The sequence below is a fragment of the Mirounga angustirostris genome, unplaced genomic scaffold, assembly GCF_029215605.1.
Source record: "Mirounga angustirostris isolate CCGP_5_RB_7025 unplaced genomic scaffold, mMirAng1.0.hap1 SCAF_3, whole genome shotgun sequence".
NCBI classification, from domain to species: domain Eukaryota; kingdom Metazoa; phylum Chordata; class Mammalia; order Carnivora; family Phocidae; genus Mirounga; species Mirounga angustirostris.
This window is the reverse complement of record NW_026991711.1, coordinates 11,349,264-11,364,034: the sequence shown is the minus strand read 5'-3', so window position 1 is coordinate 11,364,034 and position 14,771 is coordinate 11,349,264.

Here is a 14,771-nt window from a genome sequence, read left to right as displayed (position 1 = left end):
GGAAGAGAAAATGGAGAAAGAGAAATATCAAGTTAAGAATTCACTGTTAAAAAATGGTCCAGAGAGAGTAACCAGAGTTCAAGAAGGGGCAGGGGAGTGCAGAGGGCATTTCCACTCTCACACCTGTAAGTTATTAATGACCTTTGAAGTGATTGTTGATGGAAGCACTTATATATTTGAGCTGCTTCATATGTATACTTAGTGTATTCAGAGAACTGCCTAGCTCTGGAGCCCTGAAATATCTTCAAGCTGCATCAGAGATCAAATGGCAAAATCCATGACTTGGGAATATCATGTAGCCATGTGACATGTGGAAGGATCCAGAGTATGAGAACCAATGCCTAAACAATTACACTGTATATTTTTAACTTTGAGAGATTTAGCACTGCTTCCATAACTTGTAAAATAGCAATCTCAGAATATAATGTCCCACAGTTTCAAGATAAGGTGGTAAGAGGAAAAGTTTTTATACATCTATTTTGGGTTCCTGTACTTAAAAGGTTAGAACATAAGTGCCTTATTTTCATTTCGGTTGTCATTGGATAGCTTGTACAGCATTTGCTTGTCTTAGGTTTTGAACTCCGGGGACAAGGACATTGCCTTTCCCTGTTGAGGGCTGAGTCAACAGTTTTGTTTGCACTTAACAAATAGGGAATCACCCAAGTCTGAACTTTTCTCTCCTGTGCCATGCAGTGAGCACGTGAATGCATCCAGCAGCTATAGTTACACTTTTGGAGAAAGCAGCAAGATCTCTAGGTCTGTGGTTTTATTTTAATTTTTTCCCTATCAGTATTTCTTAAAATTATTTTTCATGCTATTTCACAACATACTTTCCAACTAGAATAACATAGCAATTGTCAGCCTGACATGGTATTAAGAAATAATCCTAAGGAATTCAGTGGAAAATTATAGAACATGATTTACTTCCTAAGTATAATTTTTACTTCTTTTTTTTAATGAGTCTTTTTTTAAGGATTTTATTTATTTATTTATTTATTTATTTAACAGAGAGAGAGAAAGAGAGCGAGAGAGAGAGCATAAGCAGGCAGAATGGCTGGCAGAGGGAGAGGGAGAGGAAGAAGCAGGCTCCCTGCTGAGCAGAGAGCCCGACATGGGGCTCGATCCCAGGACCCTGAGATCATAACCTGAGCTGAAGGCAGACATTTAACGGATTAAGTCACCCAGGCACCCCTAATTTTTACTTCTTATGAGTAGGCAAGTGTTTTAGGTGAGCAGTTTGATTAGAAAATAGGAATTAAAACATAAGAATCTAAATCCAATGATTATTATTTACATTTTTTCCTGTATTTGCTCAATTTCTGTAAAATATGCAAAATTGAAGAAATAGATGACATAGTATATGTCATTATTCTTTTATATCATTCTCTATTAAGTGGGAAGAGGGAATAAGAAAGGGGGGGTGGGGGCCCCTGGTTGGCTCAGTCGGGAGAGCATGTGACACTGACTAAGCCACCCAGGCATCCCTAAAAAGTAAAATCTTAAAAAAAAATCTTAAAAAAAGAAAGGGGGAGGGGCGCCTGGGTGGCTCAGTCGTTAAGCGTCTGCCTTCGGCTCAGGTCATGATCCCAGGGTCCTGGGATTGAGCCCCGCATCGGGCTCCCTGCTCCCTGGGAAGTCTGCCTCTCCCACTCCCCCTGCTTGTGTTCCCTCTCTCTTGCTGTGTCTCTTTCTGTCAAATGAATAAATAAAATCTTTAAAAAAAAAAAAAAAGGAATAGGAAGATGGTCATAGTAATTATTCTAATACCTGGGGTCTTATCTGTTGTCATTGTCAGTACCTTTCCTTTATCTTTGAAATTCTCATTATTCTTTATGAAAGAGATTAATTTAGAGCAACACCAAAGCTAACAAGGATAGTACAAGAAATTATAGGCCTATCTCATTCATAAATCCTAAGTAAATCTAAGCAAACTAAATCCATTGATGAGTAAAAGTGATGAAATACATCATGACCAAATTGGATTCATCCCAGAAATGCAAGTTAGTTTAACATTTGAAAATTGATTTTTATTGCAGTTAATATATATATAATTTACTAGATGAGACTAAAGGATAAAAACCATATGATCATCTTAATAAATGCAGAAAAATAAAATGAGAACACTCTAACCAAGCTAGAAACATAAATGAACTCCCATAACCTGATAAAGCCCACCTCCAAAAAATTCATGGCAAATATACCATTGACCCTTGAACAATATGGGAATTAGGGGTGCTGACCCCCCAGCTGAAAATCTACATAAAACTTTTGACTCCTCAAAAACTTAACTACTAATAGCTTACTATTGACCAGAAGCTTTACCAATACATAATCAGTTGATTGACACATCTTTTGTAGGTTTTATGTATTATATACTGTATCTTTACAATGAATAAGCTAGAGAAAATAAGATGTTATTAAGAAAATCATAAGAAAAAAAAAAGAAAATCATAAGGAAGAGAAAATATAAAGTGCTGTACTATATAGAAAAAATCCACATATAAATGGACCCACACAGTTCAAACCCCTGTTGTTCAAGGGTCAACTGTACTTAATTGTGAAATGTTAATAACATTTATTTTATATCAGGAACAATGCAGAGATGCCCCAAACCATTTCTATTCAAATTGAAAGTATAATTTTTGCAAAGAAAAAATTGACATTTTTACAGCTGATTTGATTATTGATGTAGAAAAGTTTAAATCAACAGATGAACCATTAAGATAAATAAGAATGTTTAGCAAGGTCTTTGGATACAAAAGCACTATTAAAAACTCAATTACATTTAAACATCGTGAAAAATCTGTTAGAAATATAATTTTAAAATTTCCATTTATTAGGGTCATCTGGCTGGCTCCGTCAGTGGAGCATGTGACTCTTGATCTCGGGGTTGTAAGTTTGAGCCCCATGTTGGGTGTAGAGATTACTTAAAAAAAATCTTTAAAAATTCCATTTATTACACTACAAAAACTTTTGCAGTGGCTTTATAAAAATGTAACAAAAAGAGTTTATTCAAGAGATCTAAATAATTGTAGAACTATTTTATGTCAATAGGCAAGATTCAATATTGTAAGAATGCTAATTCTGCCTGAAGAGTCATTAGAATTCCAATGTCCCCAACAGAGTTTTCCTTTGAATTTAAGGTGCTAATCTGTAATTGATCTGAAGGAGCAAAGTTCTAACAATATCAAGACACTTCTAATGAAAAAGAGTAAGGTTGTTACAAGATCTTAAAATTTACACGTGTAGTAATTGAGCATATTGAACTGACAAAGGAATAGAGAAACAGACCAGTAGAACAGAATAGAGAATCAGATCCCCCACATGCATGACCATATTCAGACAGTAAGGACACCGGAAATCAGAGCGTAGAAAAGATGGTTACTGGGGTGCCTGGGTGGCTCAGTCAGTTAAGCATCTGCCTTTAGCTCAGGCCATGATCCCAGGGTCCTGGGATCGAGCCCCATGTTGGGCTCCTAGCTCAGCAGGGAGCCTGCTTCTCTCTGTCCCTCTGCTACTCCCATTGCTTGTGCGCTCTGTCAAATGAATAAATAAAATCTTTAAAAAAAAAAGGAAAGAAAAGATGGTTATTGAAAAAATGGCCCAAGTTCAGTTCAATTAGAAGAAAAACAAAGTCAGGGGCACCTGGGTGGCTCAGTAGGTTAATCGGCTGCCTTCAGCTCAGGTCATGATCTCAGCGTCCTGGCACTGAGCGCTGTGTCAGGCTCCCTGCTCAGTGGGGAGTCTGCTTCTCCCTCTGTCCTTCCCCCTCCTCATTCTCTCTCTCTCTCAAATAAATAAATAAAACCTTAAAAAAAAAAGAAAAGAAAAAGTCTGGTCCCTACCTCAAACCATAAACAAAAACTAATTCTGAGTAAATTAAAGATTTAAATATGAAGGCAAAGCTATAAAACTTTTTTTATAAATATTTTATTTATTTGAGATAGAGAGAGAGAGCTTGAGCAGGGAGAACAGCAGAGGGAGAGCGAGAAGCTGAGCAGGGAGCCCGATGCGGGGCTCGATCCCAGGACCCTGAGATCATGACTGGAGCTGAAGGCAGACGCTTAACCGACTCAGCCACAAACAATTCAAACCAAAAATGAAAGATTAATCAATTGGATTACATCAAAATGAAAAAGTTCTGGGGTTTTTTTTGTTTTTAGATTTATTTATTTGTTTAAGAGAGAGAGCACTCTTGAGAGAGAACAAGCACAGGGAGGGGGAGGGGCTGACGGAGAGGGAGAGAGAGAGAGAAAATCGCAAGCAGACTCCCCACAGAGCACTGAGTCAGATGTGGGGCTTAATCTCACAACCCTGAGAACATGACCTGAGCTGAAATCAAGAGTTGGCACTTAACTGACTGAGCCACCCAGGTGCCCCTTGTTTTGTTTTGTTTTTTTTAAGATTTTATTTTTAAGTAATCTCTACACTCAGTGTGGGGCTTGAACTCACAACCATGAGATCAGAAAAAGTTCTGTTTAAAAAAAGACATCAGGGCACCTGGATGGCTCAGTCATTAAGCATCTGCCTTTAGCTCAGGTCGTGATCCCGGGGTCCTGGGATCGAGTCCCACATTGGGCTCCCTGCTCCGTGGGAAGCCTGCTTCTCCCTCTCCCACTCCCCCTGCTTGTGTTCCTTCTCTTGCAGTCTGTCTGTCTGTCTCTCTGTTGAAAAATAAATAAAATCTTTAAACAGTTTTTTTTTTTTTTTTTAAGATTTTATTTATCTGAGACAGAGAGAATGAGAGAGACAGAGAGCACATGAGAGGGGGGAGGGTCAGAGGGAGAAGCAGGCTACCTGCCGAGCAGGGAGCCCGATGCGGGACTCGATCCAGGGACTCCAGGATCATGACCTGAGCCGAAGGCAGTCACTTAACCAACTGAGCCACCCAGGCGCCCTGAAAAATAAATAAAATCTTAAAAAATAAAATAAAATAAAAATTAAAAAAACACCAAAAAGAGAATATGAACAACAAACTGGGAGAATATAATTCTAACATATATATAATTGAAAAATGATTATTATTCAGAATGTATAAAAAAGCTTTACAGATCAATATGAAAAAGAAAATCCAATAGAAAAAAGAGCAAAATATATGAGCAGGCATTTCATTGAAGAGAAAGACAAACATCCCGTATGTATATGCAAAGAAATCAAGCTCAGTAGTAACGAGGGAAATGCAAATTAAACCATAATAAGATGCCATTCATATTTACCAGAATGGAAAAATTTTAAAGCTGGATAATACCAAATGCTGACAAGGGTAATGAAACAAATATTTCTCTCATTGGTAGCTGATGGAAATGTAAATTGCTACAATCACTTTGGGAAACATTTTAGCATTATCTAGTGGTAGCTAACAGTTCTAGTCACCTGTAAAGTTGAACACTGGTGCATACCAGCAATTCCATTCCTAGGAATATATCCTAGAGAAAGCTCATGAATATGTTTTTCAAGATATAAGTACATAGGGGCGCCTGGGTGGTTCAGTTGGTTAAGCGTCTGTCTTCTGCTCACCCAGCATTGAGCCCCTGGGCAGGCTCTGCACTCAGCAGGGAGTCTGCTTGTCCCTCTCCCTTTGCCACTGCTCCCCCCAAACCGGGCCTTGCTCATGCTTTCTCTCTCTCTCCCAAATAAATAAATAAAATCTTAAAAAGAAAGAGATACAATTACACAAATGCTGAGAGCAACATTATTTAGTAATGAAAATAGGAGCACCTAAAAACATAGGAGCAACACGAATGTTCATCAGGTAGTAGCTGGATAAATAGATTAGTGTACTATACTGACCTATTTTAGAGCGATAAAAATTAATGAACGTTAGCTGTATTCATTAGTATGAATTAATCTCAAAAATGTAGTATTGAGGGGCACCTGGGTGGCTCAATTGGTTGAGCGGCTGACTCTTGGTTTCAGCTGAGGTCGTGGTCTCGAGGTCATGGGATCCAGCCTCGAGTCTGTGCTCAGCGCAGAGTCAACTTCAGATTCCCTCTCACTCTTCCTCCAGCTCGTGCTCTCTCTCTCTCTCTCAAATAAATACAATCTTTAAAAAAATGTAGTATTGACCAAAAAAAAAGCAAGTCAGAGAAAAGTAAACATTATATCATTCTCAATGCATTCGGGCTGCTGTAACAGAATGCCATAGACTGGGTGGCTTAAAAACAGAAGTGTATTGCTCACAATTCTGGAGGTTGGAAGTCCAAGATCAGGGTGCTATTATGGTTGGGTAAAAGCCCTGTTTCAGGTTGCATACTTCGTGTATCCTCACATGGCAGAAGAGGTCAGGGAGCTCTGTGGGGCCTCTTTTATATGAGCATTAATCCCATTCATGAAGGTGGCCCATATGCCCACCTCCTAATACCATCACTTTGGTGGTTAGGTTTCAATGTATGAATTTGAGGGGGACACAAACATTCAGACCATAACACATTCTATTTGTTTAAAATGTAAAAGAGACACATTTAAATTATACATTGTTAAGTTCTACATACATATGTGATAAAAACATGCAGAAAAGGATTGAAGGATTATAAAAGTCATGATGGTGATTATCTAAGGTGGAATAATGGGGGAGTGATTGAGAAAAGGCATCATGTGGATAGGGGCTTCTAAGATACTGATAGTGTTTTGTTTTATAAGCTACATCCTAGGTACACAAGTATTCATGTTATTGTTTTTCAAACTGTGTTCATAATATACACTTGTCCATTCGTGTGCTATTTTCATACTAAAATAATTAAAAAGAAGAGTAATTTGTTAAAAAATCAGATATATTACTCTCAGTCCCTTTACCTTTAGCAAGGATATAAATGAGTCATGTTCTTGGAAATTTAAAAGAGATATTTATTTATCTATTTATTTATTTGTAAAGATTTTATTTTATTTTATTTTTTTAAAGATTTTATTTATTTATTTGACAGAGAGAGACAGCGAGACAGGGATCACAAGCAGGGGGAGAGAGAGAGGGAGAAACAGGCTTCCTGTGGAGCAGGGAGCCCGATGCGGGGCTCGATCCCAGGACCCTGGGATCATGACCTGAGCTGATGGCAGATGCTTAACGACTGAGCCACCCAGGCGCCCCTTAAAGATTTTATTTTTAAGTAATCTTTGCACCCAACGTGGGCTCAAACTTACAGCCTTGAGATCAAGAGTCACATGCTCCACCAACTTAGTCAGCCAGGTGCCCCTTAGGGCAAATTTTTAAAATAAAAAGCTTTTTATTTGGAAATAATTTCAAAGTCACAGAAAAGTTGCAAGAGTGGTACAAAAAGTACCTTTTTGGCTTTTCTTCACATTCACTTGTTAACATTTTGTTGTAAATTGTTAGAGATTTCTCATCCCTCTTTCTCTGTTTTTTCTAAATTATTTAAGAATAAGCTGCATACCTTACGCCTCTTCGTCTCTAGAGACTTTATTGTGTACTTCCTAAGAGAAAGATCATTGTGTTCCATGAGCACAGTGCTGTTATTGACTTCAGGAAATGCTAACAGCGGATGGCGTCCTTCACAGCATTTGCTTCCCTCCACTAGAGGTTGCAGTGGACATACAAACAGCATTCAGCTGTTTTCTTTAGTCTTTCATGTGGAGCAGTTCTGGGGCCTTTCTTTGTCTTTTATAACAATAGTAGTTTTGAAGAATACTAAAAAAAACGTTTTTAAAGGAACAATTCTTATTTTTAGTTTGTTGCTGTTTTCTCATGATTAGATTCAGCTTATGACCCTAATCAAAATGCTATTTAAATGATGTATTTTTCTCAAGAGTATCACATCTTGAGGTGCCTAATATCTATCTGCCTCTCGTTGGTTACACTAATTTTTTTTTTTTTTTTTAAGTAGGCTCCACACCCAGCATGGAGCCCACCTCCGGGCTTGAGCTCACTCACGACCATGAGATCGAGACCTGAGCTGAGATCAAGAGTCGGACACTCAACTGACTGAGCCACCCAGGCGCCCCTGGTTACACTAATTTTGATAATTTGGCCAAGGTTGCAACTTCCTCACTATAAGGGAGAGGAATTTTTAAAAGAATTTCTTTGGAGGGGCACCTGGGTGCCTCAGTCGTTAAGTGTCTGCGTTCGGTTTGGGTCATGATCCCAGAGTCCTGGGATCAAGCCCCGTGTTGGGCTCCCTGCTCATCAAGGAGCCTGTTTCTCCCTCTCCTGCTCCCCCTGCTTGTGCTCCCTCTCTCGCTGTCTCTCTCTCTGTCAAATAAATGAATAAAATCTTTAAAAAAAAAAAAAGAATTTCTTTGGAGAGAGCTGTTGGTAGGCTTTGAACCTTCCTCCCTTCCCAATGGAGAAGTAGGTATGTGATTTCCTCCTTACCTCAAGTCAAAAGTGAGAGCTTGGAAAGCCTAATATATGTCTTCTGAATTTATCAGGTCACAGTTCACTGATGTCTGACTCCTTTTCGGGAAATCTAGAGATCAAGAGAAGAGCTGCTTAGAAGGGGAGCAGGGGAGACGATCTAGTAAATTGTAATCAGCGTTCTTCCAGAGTTTGTTAGGCCATCAGTGCATGAGTGTTTCCCACTAACCATTTGTGAAAGAGAGCCTGTCTGGGGTCATTGCATAATCTGACTCAAAGGCCACATAAATGAGGAGAAGCAGGAGGAGCCGCATTGAATTCCTAGTGTTTTGGAGTGAATAAGGTACTTGGAATAGAGCGCATCTTTTCAGGTCAAGGGACCGGCAGCTGAGAATCCAACAATGATTTGTAGGGTGCATCCCTTAAGAACCCATGAAGAGCCCCAAAAGAGAAAAGTCGGCTTTAAATATCCGCAAGCAAAGAAGGCATACAACCATCTTATGGTCGTACCAGTAAAGTAAGAACATTTCTTTCCTCCTCTTGGTGGAGGGCGGTGGGTCAGAGAGAAAGGGCAATCAAATCCTGGTAAGGAATGGTAGAAGTTTGGAGAGGGGAAAGAGGGCCATGCCCCCCTCTGCCATTGACAGGAGTTAACCCACTGCAGAGCCCATCTGCAGGACAGGACAAGAGCTAGCATTAAATTAACCGTAAAGCTTTTGTTATTTTATGGGATCAAACATTTTTATTTAAAATGTAATTGAGACTGTGTTTATGATTTAAAGTAACTACAGCAATTAATTATATAAGAATGATTTTTAAAAAAGATTTTATGTATTTTATTTATTTGAGAGAGAGCGAGAGAGCGCATTGCACAAGCAGGGGGAGTGGCAGGTAGAGGGAGAGGGAGAAGCAGGCTTCCCGCTGAGCAGGGAGCCCGATGCGGGACTTGATCCCAGGACCCTGGGACCATGACCTGAGCTGACTCAGGCGCCCCAGAATGATTTTTTTCTTAAAGATTTTATTTATTTGTCAGAGAGAGAGAGAGCACAAGCAGGGGAGCAGCAGAGGGAGAAGCAGGCTCCCTGCTGAGCAAGGAGCCCGATGCAGGGCTCCATCCCAGGACCCCAGTTTCATGACCCCAGCTGAAGGCAGATGCTTAACTGACTGGAGCCACCCCAGTGTACCAAGAACGATTTAGAAAAGCATGTGACTGCTTTAGTCAGGGAAAAACCATATCTGAATAAATGTTATTTAATTGTTTGAAAATCTTTTTTTAAAAAGATTTTATTTATTTATTTGACAGAGAGGGTGAGAGAGAGAGAGAGAGCACAAGATGGGAGAGAGTCCGAGGGAGCAGCAGACTCCCCTCAGAGCAAGGAGCCTGATGTGGGGCTTAATCCTGGGACTCTGGAATCATGACCTAAGCTGAAGGCAGACGCTTAACCGATTGAGTCACCCAGGTGCCCCAAATCTATTCATTTTTGAATAGGTAGTACATTACATGATTTAAATAAAAATGATATGAAGAGTGTACATGGAGTAATCTCCTCACATCTGTCCCCATCCACTCCTAACAATTCTCTTACAGGTAAACACTTTTATATGTTTATTGTTAAGTATTTCTTTATGCAAATGTAAGCAGATATGAATGCTGTGCCCCTATCTCTTACACAAAAGGTAACATACCTTTCAAAAGTTCTTTTTTTTTAATTGTGGTAAAATATACATTACATAAAATTTACCTCCTTTTTTTAAAAAAAATATTTTATTTATTTATTTTAAAGAGAGAGCTCCAGAGCAGGGGAAGGAGCAGAGGGGGAGAGGGAGATAATCTTCAGCCGACTCTGCTCTGAGTGCAGAGCCCAGTGCAGGGCTGGATCCCACAACCCTTAGACCATGACCTGAGCTGAAACCAAGAATTTGATGCCTAACTGACTGAGCTGCCCAGGAACCCCAAAATTTATCCTTTTTTTTTAATGTTTTTTATTTTTATTTTTTATTTTTTAAATATTTTATTTATTTATTTGACACAGAGAGAGAGTTAGCGAGAGCAGGAACACAAGCGGGGGAGTGGGAGAGGGAGAAGCAGGCTTCCAGCGGAGCAGGGAGCCCGATGCGGGGCTCGATCCCAGGACCCCAGGATCATGACCTGAGCCGAAGGCAGACGCTTAACGACTGAGCCACCCAGGCGCCCCAAAATTTATCCTTTTAAACAACAAGTGGAGTTGCTAGATCATATGATAACTTTGTTTACCATTTTGAGGAACTACCAAGCTGTTCTTTTAGAATGGCTGTACTATTCTACATTCTCACTGGGAGGATTCCAGTTTCTCCACATCCAACACTGGTTATTTTCTGTTTGTTTGTTTTTGATAATAAGCCATCCTAATGGTGTGAAGTGGTATCTCATTGTGGTTTTGATTCTCATTTCTCCAATGGCTACTGATATCAAGCATCTTTTCATGTTCATATTGGCCATTTGTAGATCTTTTTTTATTGTGGTGAAATATACATAACATTTTACCATTTTGACCATTTTTAAGTATACACTTTGGTGGCACTAACTACATTCACACTGGTGTGCAACCATCATCACCATCTATCCCAAGAATTTTTTCATCATCTCAAACTGCAACTCTGTACCCATTAAACAATAACCCTTCATTCCCTTTTCTTCCCCCAGCCCCGGGCAACCATCATTCTGCTCGCTGTCTCTATGCATTTGACTGCACTAGGTACCACAGATAAGTGGAATCATACAGTATTTGTCCTTTTGTAACTGGCTTATTTTGCTTAGCTTAATGTCCTCATCTTATAGTATGTGTTAGAATTTCCTTCATTTTTAAGGCTGAGTAATATTATATATCTATACTGCATTTTATTTGTTCATTCATCTGTCAATTGACATTTGAGTCTTTTCTACCTTTTGAATATTGTGAATAATGTTGCTATGAACGTGATGTACAACTATCCGTTCTAGTCCCTGTTTTCATTTCTTTGGGGTGTATAATTTGGAGTGGAGATGCTGGATCAAATGGTAATTCCCTATTTACCTTTTTGAGGAACGTCCAAGCTGTTTTTCACAGCGGCCGCACCATTTTATGCTCCCACCAGCAATGTAAAAGAGTTTCATTTTCTCCATATTCCACATTTATTTTTTTATTTTTATTTCTTATTTTTAAGTAGGCTCCATGCCCAGTGTGGAGTCCAACGTGGGGCCCAAACTCACAACCCTGAGATCAAAACCTGAGCTGAGATCAAGTTTTTGATAATAGCCATCCTTAATGTAAGTGAAGTGGTGTCTCATTATACTTTTGATAATAGCCATCCTTAATGTAAGTGGTGTCTCATTATACTTTTGATTTGCATTTCCCTAATTACTGATGATGTCCCTTTTCATGTGCTATTGGCCATTTGATTTTTTGTTTTTTTTAGATTTTATTTATTTATTGGAGAGAGAGAGCAAGAGCACAAGCAGGGGGAGCAGCAGGAGAAGCAGGTTCCCTGCTGAGCAGGGAGCCTGATATGGGGCTCGATCCCAGGACCCTGGCATCACGACCTGAGCCCAAGGCAGACGCCCAACTGACAGAGCCACGCAGGCACCCCCCTTTTGGCCATTTGTATGTCTTCTCTGGAGAAATGTTTATTTCAAGTTCTTTGCCGGTATTAATTCGGTTGGTTGTTTTTTGTTGTTGAGTTGCAGGAGTTCTTTATATATTCTTTTTTTTTTAAGTTTTTATTTATTTTGGGAGGGGGGAGAGAGAGAGGGAGAGAAAGCAAGCAGGGGGAGGGGCAGAGGGAGAGAGAATTTTTTTTTTTTAAGATTTTATCTATTTATTTCAGAGAGAGAGACACAGCGAGAGAGGGAACACAGGGGGAGTGGGAGAGGGAGAAGCAGGCTTCCCGCTGAGCAGGGAGCCCCATGTGGGGCTTGAACCCAGGACCCTGGGATCATGACCTGAGCCGGAGGCAGACGCTTAATGACTGAGCCACCCAGGCGCCCTTCAATGTAATTTTAATTTGCATCTTTCTTATTATGAGTGAGAGTATGTATCTTTTCCTACATTTAAGGGTCATTTCTAGAAAAAGATTTAAGAGAACACAATGAACATAAATAAAATTACTTTCTTTTTTTTTTTTTTAAAGATTTTATTTATTCATTTGATACACAGAGATACAGAGAGAGTTAACGGGAGCATGAGCAGGGGGAGAGGCAGAAGCAGGCTCCCCGCTGAGCCAGGAGCCGAATGTGGGGCTTGATCGCAGGACCCTGGGATTATGACCTGAGCCAAAGACAGATGCTTAACCATCTGAGCCACCCTGGCGCCCCTAAAATTACTTTCTAATTGAATCCCTTGAATCTTTCTTTTTCAAATGTAGTGGTTATAGTTTTCATGGAGGAAGCTATCACTGGGAGCTTAAATTTGTTACTGCTTCATAGTAGAGACAAAGCAGAAGATGAGAAAGGAGAGTCAATTGAAGAAGTGGAGTAGGAGGAACTTTTTTTTTTTTTTAACAGAATGAATATTGTTGAATGTATGCGAGGGTGCTGCAGGTCTTGAATTGAATGGTGTTTCTCAGTTCCCCCATCCTTTTCTTTTTTTTTTTTTTAAAGATTTTATTTATTTATTTGACAGAGAGAGACACAGCGAGAGAGGGAACACAAGCAGGGGGAGTGGGAGAGGGAGAAGCAGGCTCCCCGCAGAGCAGGGAGCCCGGTGCTGGACTCGATCCCAGGACCCTGGGATCATGACCTGAGCTGAAGGCAGTCGCTTAACCAACTGAGCCACCCAGGCGCCCCTCCCCCAACCTTTTCTTTTAGTGGCTTTGAAGGAAGGCCCTTGTGATTATTCTAGGAAATAAATTACAATAGGTTTTAATTGGGCTCCAACTACACAGGATATTCAGGACTCTTCAACTAGCCTCTTACTTGGGTGTTCTAAGGCTTTTGAGTTGAATGGCTTACCGTATAGTCTAGATTGTAGTTATTATCATATTTTCAGCTATTTTGAATGTGTGTGTGTGTGTGTGTGTGTGTACCCTATTTTAAAGAATAACAATTGTAAAGGATAGTAAGTTAGTTTGCATACATTTTTGGTGACTATTCCAAGAGAGCTTGCTTAGTAAGAATCTTAGATGGGGGGCGGGGGGCACCTGGGTGGCTCTGTCGGTTAGGTGTCTGCCTTTGGCTCAGGTCATGATCCCAGGGTCCTGGGATCGAGCCCCACATTGGGCTCTCTGCTCAGCGGGAAGCCTGCTTCTCCCTCTTCCTCTACCGCTCTGCCTACTTGTGCTCTCTCTCTCTCTGTCAAATAAATAAATAAATAAAATCTTAAAAAAAAAAGGATCTTAGATGTGGATGGGGGCACTGAAAAGATGGGAGGTCAAAGGGGGATGGAGAAGAAGCATAGGGGACACACACCTACAGCTGTTTCCATGGTGGGGGGATCAGACCAGGATCTGAGCTTGCATAGGCGATAGAGAGCAATGGACGAGGGTCCACTTCCAAAGACAGAAACCGGGTCCTATTCAAGGAACATTCTCTGCCACCAGAGTAGAAGATCCTGGCAACATTTGCCTAGCAGAATTCCAAAGTTTCTGTGAACAAGTAACTGTCACATGTCTCCCATTCTTGCCTTTTATGATGGTATTCTTTATTGTGGTTATCCTTCTCCCATCTCATCATTGCGTGTTGGTTATGTGTGAGGCAGATGATTTTAGTCACGAGAGCAGCCACACCAAAGGAGCTGCCCCTGGTTCTGATACAGATCTCAAAATCTTGGACTTTGAGCCTTATGCTGCAATTGGATGAAAGTTAGTCAGATCGCAAAGCACCACATATTGTGATTCCGTTTACATGAGATGTCTATAAGAAGCAAATCTATACACAGAATATAGATTAGGGGTTGCCTAGGACTAGGGATTGGGTGGGGGAAATGTGACTGCTAATGGGTGCAGGGTTTTGGGGAGCTGATGAAAATGTTCTAAAATTGTGGTAGTGATTGCACAAGTCTGTGAATATACTAAGAAACATTAAATTGTACACTTTTATTTTATTTTATTTTTTTAAGATTTTATTTACTTATTTGAAGAGAGAAGAAGCAGACTCCCACTGAGCAGGGAGCCTGATGCAGGACTTGATCCCAGGACCCTGGAATTGTGACCTGAGCCAAAGGCAGACACTTAACCAACTGAGCCACCCAGGTGCCCCTAAATTGTGTACTTTTATAGGTAAATTGAATGCTGTGTGAATTAAAATTCAATAAAGCTGGGTTTTTTTTTTTGAGTAGGCTCCACGTTCAGTGTGGAACTCACACCCTGAGATCAAGACCTGAACTGAAATCAAGAATCGTATGCCCAACTGACTGAGTCACTTAGGTGCCCCATTAAAGCTGTTTTTTTTTTTTTAAGATTGTATTTATTTATTTGAGAGAGAGAGTGAGTGAGAGAGAGAGCACAAGCAGGG